This window comes from Ochotona curzoniae, unplaced genomic scaffold, assembly GCF_017591425.1.
Source record: "Ochotona curzoniae isolate NIBS_2020 unplaced genomic scaffold, NIBS_Ocur_1.0 contig_2692, whole genome shotgun sequence".
Classification (NCBI taxonomy): domain Eukaryota; kingdom Metazoa; phylum Chordata; class Mammalia; order Lagomorpha; family Ochotonidae; genus Ochotona; species Ochotona curzoniae.
In genome coordinates, this window is record NW_024465556.1 from 22,182,109 (window position 1) to 22,190,750 (window position 8,642).

Consider the following 8,642-nt stretch of genomic DNA (forward strand, 5'->3'; position numbering starts at 1 on the left):
GGGGAAGGCCTGTGTGAACAGCTCTGAGTCTTCCTACCCTGGGTCTTTCTTCCTGTGACCACGGGGGTAGGACCAAAGGCTCAGACTAATTGGTCTGCCCTGTTCCAGTTCTGCATGCCCCCTTGTGAATCTTAGTGACCCGCAGTGCACCTGCAACACATAGTCTCCTTCACCAGGGCGAGGGAGGCACCCTTGTGCTGGGCAGTCTCTGCCCCCCACCCCTTTCCATCACCTCACCCCTTGCACTTGTGTCTTCAGCGGCCCCTCTGTTTTGTGCTCAGGAGGCTCAGTTCAAACATGGAGTCCCCAGGCTGCTTGGCCTCTGGCTTACATTAACCAGTGCAGGGCACAGCGGAGTTCTGCAAGGCTGGAGGAGACAGAGGGCAATTCTCCCTCACTCTGCAGCTGGGTGACCTCCGACACTGCTGCTGCCTCAGGCAGCTCCTGCTCCAGGGCTTCAGCTGACAAGGCATTGATCACAAGTTCATTTCTGTATTAGTCAGCTTTTTAGCAACTGAGAGAAGCTGCTGAGGAGGGAGGAAGGTTGATTTCAGCTCATGAGTTTGGAGGTCCACATTCAAGGGCAAGGACCTACATGAGTCTGGCACCTGCCAAGGCCAGTGGATGGTGGAATTGAGTTAAGGGGGAAGGTGACAGGGTGAGCTGGGAAGCAGAGGGTCCAGAGAACCTGCTGTCACCTTACAAAGCCACCAGGATTCCATCACGGGGGTTTCACTCCATCAGCCCAAGCCAATCCAAACCAACCCAACCAATCCAGTCCAACCAACACAATGCAACCTAATGCAATGCAATCCAATCCAATCTAACACAATGCAATGCCATCAAACCAAGCTTACACCCTGTAAACACCACTAATCCATGACATCAGGGCTTGAGCATGCTCATGACTTGGGGAGCCAAATCCAGTTTAAGTCGTAACACTCTCCTGTCCTCTCTAGCCTTGGTCTCCCACTGTTGCTGGTCTCCCTGTTTCTTATGTGTTCCTGTAGCCTGCCCCCATGCTGTTGGCACCCTCTTCATTAGAGCACCTTTTAGGGGTTTCTCTGTGAGCATTCTGTGGTTCCTGTGGAGCCCCTGGTGGGTGCAATCTTCCTGGGAATATTGTGCTCCCAGCTTGGGGTTTAGTGCAGGCATCCTGACTGGGAGTCTGGGTTCCAGCCATCATCCCCAGCCCTCGTTCCTCTCCTGGAGCATCCTATCTTCTCCCACTGCATGTCTTCCTAGACGCACCAGTGAAAGGAGGATTGCTGTGTGTGTGTCTTTTTTTTTTTCTCTGTAACTGTATCTTTCAAATATAACAATTTTTAAAATCTTTTTAAAATTTTTTAAATCTTTAACAATTTTTAAAATCTTTTTAAAATTCAATCGACAATAAATCTAAGAGTTTAACTTTTGGACACATGATCCTCTCCACTGATCTTTATGTCTGACTTTAGGTCCATCCTGTGCCAGGACCACATGTCTTAATTACTGTTATGTGTTAAGTTTTGAAACGGGCAAGCTTGGCTCTTCCAAATTCTTTCTCTCTTTCAGTATTGCTTGGCTGTTCTGAGTCCCTTGAGTTTCCATATCATTTATTTCTGGAGTGTTGCCAGCTTAACAGCATTCAACTTCCCAGGGCCATCAGCACATGATGTCTTCCCACAGATTAAATTTAGTCCTAAGTATTAATTTCTATTTGGAACCATAGTAAATGAAATTTTTCAAAGTTCAAGTTTTGGATTGTCAGTGGCTAGTCTGTGGAACATCTTACTTTTAAGGTCACAAAAAGAGGAATATAAATACAGGTGGAAAAGAATCTTCTAAGAACCTGTGTTTATACAAAGAGAAACATGGTCAGTGGAACTAAATGAGACACAATCTATACAAGGCGTATTGGCATCCAGTCCTCAGTCGACCAAGAGGGAATGGAGAAGAAAGATCGCGCAGCTGCCAAGCTCTGTTGGCCTCGGAAAGGCAAGGATGAATAGTCTCCAATGCACAACCCTGTGTCTTCAGGAAGATTCTGACTGTGCTGGAACTCAGCCCCGCCCTCCTCCCCAGGGCCTTTTGGATGTATGTCCAGCTGTGGAAGAGGTCATTGCATTAGCAGCATTCCCAGAAAACCATGGTATCTATCAAATGCTACCTCACAAAACCAGGAGAATGAGAGAGTAATTAACGGCGAATGACGCAATGGCAGAAAAGTGCCAGGAACAACAGGTGGAAATTATGTTCACCATACATTATCATGAGCTCTTAAGTGTCAGTAGTTCTGAGATACAAGCTTTCTAAGCAAGTACTTTAGCTCCCAGGGACACCTGCCAAGGCAACCGAGGAGATAAGACTAAGTTGGTAGAATGTGAAGTGAAAAAGAAACATTCTGGACCTGGTGACTGGGAATGTTACACTGTGAGTAGTAAAATGGTCAACCCAGTGGCAGTGTTATGGTGTAGCTGGTGATGTCTGCATCCAATACAGGCACTGGTTCGAGTCCTGGCTGCTCCATTTTTTTAAAAATTGATTTATTTTTATTAGAAAGGCAAATTTACAGAGAAAAGGAAAGACAGAGAGAAACATCTTCTGTCCACTGATTCACTCCCCAAGTGGCTGCAATGGCCAGAGCTGAGCCGATCTCAAGCCAGGAGTCAGGAGTTTCTTCTGGGTCTCCCATACGTTCACAAGGCTTTTAGTCATCCTCTACTGCTTTCCCAGGCCCCAAACAGGAAACTGAATGGAAAGTGGAGCAGCCAGGACATGAACCAGTGCCCATATGGGATCCTGGCAGTTGCAAGGCAAGGATTTAGCCACCAGGCTATCATGCCAGGCCTGGCTGCTCTACTTTCAATCCAGTCCCCTGCTAATGTGTCTGGGGAAATAGCAAAAGATGGCAGAATCTTCTGGCTCCTAGTATTGGCCTGGGCCAGCCCTGGTCTTTGTGCCCATCCGGAGAGAGAACCAACAGATAGTGAATGGAGAATTGATCCTTTCCTCATTTCTGTCTCTCTCTCTGTAATTCTGACCTTCAAATAGAGAAATCCTAAAAAAAAAAAAAAAAAAAGGTGGTGGTGGTGGTGTAGGCACATGGGGATCAATCCAGGACAACACAAAAACAACAGAAGCAGGCAGCTGAGGATTTCCAGAATGTATCAGAAGACTTCTTGTCCATCTACCACATGTTTATTGTGAAAGATGGAGGTAATGAACACAGGAATATGGCAAACACAACAACATGCACCTAGAAAACAACTTGACTAACCTATCACTGGTGAACGCAAGAACCAGGGTTGAGGGTGGGCCAGGCAGGCAAGGTGGTGGCACCAGTCAGCATACATAAAGGCCAAGTCTCTGGGTGGTTGGGCTGAGCTAAGCCACGGCACCCATGGATGTGTAAGAGAGCCAGAGGTGATAGAGGATGAGCCAGAGTAGGCCATAGCAGAGGCTGGCATGTGCAAAAACCAGGACTGGAGACGGGCCTGCTGAGGGTTACTAAGGGTCACCCTGACTAGCCCGCAACAAACGCTGGTAATGTATGAGGACCGGGTCTGTGGTGGGCTAATTGTGGTGAGCTGTGAGATATGGGGCTGGGGTGGAACTGACCAGGCAGCTACACCCACTAATAAGTGCATTGACCGCACTTGACCTTGCACTAGCTGCTGCACACAATGGTCAAATCTGAGCTTAACCCCAGGAAAGATTTCTTAGGAACTCCTGACTGGGGCACTGGACTCAGACCTTGGGTCTGTGGGTTCACTAGGGTGGACTTCGTCAGCTAATAGACCTCACAAAGATTTTCTCAACCCTGGAGCAATGAAACCAACTTCTCAGAACTATCAAAATTACTCAAAAAATCACTCAAGTAACATTGGGGTCTCTAGCATGTTATCAAATGACTGTCCCCCATCCCTGGGTGCTGATATAGTTTGACAGCAAGGAGTGCTCCTCCCCGTCCCCTGTCCCCATCCTAATCAGAGGCGCACATGGGTATGCATCTCAACTATGTAAACAACATTAAAAACAAGATAAAACATTAAAAAGGGGGAGGGGGCTAAGACCTAGGCTTCCCCTAGGGAGTGCAGCGCAGACCCTCTGAGGTGCTGGGGGAGCCTTTTGGTCCATGGTTCAGGATTCCTTGGTGGAGCTTAGCTACAATTGTCTTAAGGATGTAATTCTTTTTTTTTTTTTTCAATCTTTGCAGAGGCCTGGGGGTTCCAGGAGGCGTTTATCCCTAGGGAAGCCGAGAGGACGTGTATCCCTAGGGAAGCAGAGAGGACCGAAGCAGCACCTGCTACACAGGCAGGTCTGCTAGCACCCTTGAGGACTTGGGCGTAGTTTGAGAGCAGTTCTTAACTTCTGCCTTCTCAGTGTGGACAGGGAATGGTTCCCCCCACCCCAAGAACACTAGGAGATGCCTCCCTCTGGATCTAGGGAGAAGCAATAAAATCCATCCACCTGTTCCCCTGGGTGTGTCCTCAGAAGTAGGACTGGTTTTATCAACAAAGGGAGGGCAGGATGAGTTGGGGTTTATTGCGAGCACACCTTTCACAGAAGAGGGTCCCTTGACTGTGGACTTCCCCTGGAAAGACCCTAGGAGTGCTGCGGAGCTCTCTCCCATGATGGGCTGTGCATCATGGAGGGGCCTACAGAGCATTCATTTGTCTGCCCCTGGGATAAGAACCTGGTTTTTGAGGAGCTGTCTTTATCATCCCCATATCTAACATTCCTCACATTCTTGTTGGGAGTGTTGGTGATGGCTGGAAAGCTTAGAAGAGTCAATCATTAGGGCTGACACCTTGTCAGGCTCCCCACACGGCTGCCCTTCTAGTACCCTTGTCCAGCCTGTTGCACCCTTGGTTTACAATGGACTCCTTTTTTTGGCGACCTTCATGATACGGCTGACACCTGTTAAGGAAGTCGAACTGCTTCTAAAAGAAGCAAGATTAGGACTTTCTGTTTTCTAGGGGAGTTTTTCACTGCTAAATTTCCCCTTTCCTTCCCTATAGCAGCGTGGACACACAGTATCAGTCAGTGCAAATATCGGTGGTTTTTATTTTTCCCAATTATAAGGCTCAAGTCAGCACAATCAGTTCTGCCTTTGGGGGCTGTTTTGAATGGGAACACAAAACAACAGTTTGGGGCCAGTGCTGTGGCGTAGCAAATAAAACCGCTCCTTGTGATGCTGGCATCACATAAGGGCACCAGTTTGTGTCTCCACTTCCGATTGAGCTCCTGCTAATGGCCTGGGAGAAACAGCAGAGGGTGGTCCAAGTACTTTGGGTTCCTACTACCCATGTGGGAGATCTGAATGAAGCTCCTGGCTTTGGGCTTCAACGTAGTCTAGCCTTGGCCATTGCAGCCATCTGGGGAATGAATCAACAATTGAAAATTTTCTCTCTGTGTCTCTGTAACTCTATAACTTTTCAAATAAATCTTTTCTGTTACCGTCAGGGTACCAGTTGGCATTGGGATTCTGGACACTGTCTAAAGGGAGTAGGTCTGGTGGCAGCCCACTGATGCTGTCAGGCCACCTCTTTTGTGGTTGGAAAGGGGAAGCTGGGGGAGAGTTGGATGGCTCTTTGTGGCAATGTCAGGGACATCTACCAGAGGCTCTTGGCATTTTCTGGGTCTTTGTCCTGTCATACAGGGTTGCCCTTTGGTTTCTAATACTTTTGACCTCTGGTGAGGTGTGGGAGCTCCAGGGATTGTCCCAGAGTAAGCCCGAAGGCCTCATTGACCGACAAAGCAGTGGCAGCTACCGATCTTAGCCACCTGGGCCTCCCCAAAGCCACAGGTCCAATTTGGACTGTAGGCCACTGGTCTTTGAACCGGCCGTGGGGCCGTTTTCAGCACTCCTGCGGCCATTCCTGACCTTTTACATGTAGAGGGAGTGTGAGCTGTTGATGACCTGTGGGAACTCTCGAGCCAGGGCTAGCCTCACACGGGCTGAGGGCCTCCCCACCCCCAAAAAGGCTGGGCTCTGGTGCAGATTCCCACGCCTCTCCCTGAATTAGCGCCTCCTCTAAGGGTTTTGCTGTCATCCCATAATTTGGGATCCAGATGTAGCCAAAATCTACCACTCCTGGAGACCTGGACAGCTGTTTCCTGGACTCAGGGACTGCCAGGGAGGAAAAAATGTCTTTTTTTTTTTTTTCAGCAAACAGCTGGAGTACAGAACTTGGGTTAAAAAAAATATATATATAGGACTTTTCATAAGGAAATTTGGGCTTTTAAGGAGAAGACTTTGTGGCCTTATTTAGCTAAGAAATGGAAGGTTATTTATTTTAAAGATTTATTGATTATTATTTGAAAGGTAGATTCACAGAGAGAAAGAAAGACAAAAACAGATCTTCCATCTGTTGTTTCACTCCCTCAAATGTTTGCAAGGGCCAGAGCTAGTCCAGCCCATAGCCAGGAGCTTCCGCACCTCCTGTGGATCTCCTACATGGGTACAGGGTCCCAAGAACTTGGGCCATCCTCCTCTGCTTTCCCAGGTGTATTAGTAGGGAGCTGGATCAGAAGTGGAGCAGACAGGACACAAACCAGTGCCCATATCTGATGTCAGCACTGCAGTAGAGGCTTAAGCTATTATACTACTGGTCCCAGAAATGTACATTCTTTCATAGTACTGTAATTGGGATCTCAGCAAGACAAATTGGCCATCAACGAGTCATCCTCACATTGTGTAAGGATATCAGGGTGCTTCTGGCTCAGTTTTGTCAGTTCTCTCACTAGAGTATTTCCAAACAAGTGAGGCCTGTCTCTGGAAGCCTGCATGAGCACAGTGACTGCCAGGGCATCTATGCTTTGCCGTTCAAAGAGGGATTGAGATTGTGCATGAAGGGTAGTTCTTAGAAAGGCATCCATGACATCCAGGACTGAATAAAACTGGACCTGCTTAAGAGTCTGGGGAAGTAGACTTTGTGGGTTTTGGATTATGGGATGGATGGGATACTGGTGCCCACTACTGCCCATGGGTCCTGTACGCCCTGTGTGGCTTGCTGTCCATGGGGCTTGGCGTGTTTCAGGAAATGCAGTAGGTTTGACTCACCCACACTCCAAGGACTTCAGCCGTGGAGGTTGGATTCCTCCATGGATGGGTTATTCTCTTCCTGTGGATATTCCATCCCTGGCCATAAGTTTCTTCTGGGAAAGGGGCAGTATTGTGGCCCAGCAGACTCAGCTGCTGCCTGAAATGCTGGCATCCTACATTGGAGGTCTGAGTGTTGGCTGCTCCATTTCTGATCCAGGTGCCTGTGAATATGCCTGGAAAAATAGCATAAAATGGCCCAAGTGGCCAGCACAGTGGCACAGCAGGCCTATCCTCTGCCCTGTGACACTGGCATCATATGGGTACCATATGGTTTTTGTGTAGGATGTTCCACTTCTGATCCAGCTCTCTACTTACAAGCCTGGGAAAACAGTGGAAAATGACCCAAGTCTTTGGGACCCTCTAGTGTGTAGGAAACCAGGAGAAGCTCCTGGCTTCACATCAGGTGGCGGGGGAAAGAGAGGAAAGATGTGTCTCCCTCTCTCAGTAACTCTGTCTTTCAAATCAGTAATTAAAAAACATCTCTACAGGAGAGAATGTTACAGGTTAGCCCTGCAAAGATGGGGGCGCTGTCCCATGCAGACAGGTGTTTCCAGATCCTTGGTTCCTTCCCATGAGCTGACGTCAGGGGAGAACAGGTGCTTTAAGAATCTAGAACCAACTCTAGCCCCGCACATAGTGGGCAAGGACTAGGAGACACACCACAGGATTTCCATTGGTTTCTTTCGAACCCTTCCTCTGCATCTGCCTGGGCTGCCCTCTTCCTTCCTCCCTGATACCTATCTGTCAACCCCAGTCTCATCTTTTAATACCCTCCCACTGGGTTCTTGTAGACTGTCCTACTCCATCCCACTCCCTCGAGAAAAATAAGGTTCTGAGAGGAGGAATGATATGTTCACAGCACACGGCCATGAAGCAGCAGGCCTGGTTCTCTGGAGTTTGTACTTTTCCTATCATGAACAACCTAGAAAACCATCCCTTGTAAACACACATGCCAAACTCTTCCTCCAGCTTAGCTTAGTGTTAGTTGTATATCTTGGTGCTGCTCTACAAACAATGACCAGGAGGGGGCAGCATTTTGCTTTCCTGGCTCCTGCCTCTCAGTCTGGCTTGGGGCAGAAAAGTTGTTTTCCATGGATTTTTTTTTTTTTCTTTTTTCTTTTCCGTTTTCCAAGCTGTACTCGTTGCCAGGGCCTCCTGAATGCCCTTTGCTCTCACAGGAAGCCTCAACATCCTGCTTATTCGTGGAAGCAACATACTGGGCATCTGTAGACGTGGCCATTTCAGACACAGTGAAGGGAGGGTTTGCAGGGATATGTAACAAAAATGTAAAATCTTTTCCCTCTGTGGACCCTTATGAAATGGAGATTCTCAAAACAGCACTGTGTCTTTAAAAAAAGAGAGGGGGATAGGATAGAGGGATGTATTTATTTATTGTTTCATATTTTAAAAGACTTATTTATTTTTATTGGAAAGGCAGATTTACAGAGAGAAGGAGAGACAAAGAGAAAAATCTTCCATCCACTGGTTCACTCCTCAAGTGGCTGCAACAGCCAGAGCTGAGCCAATCCAAAGCCAGGAACCAGAAACTTCT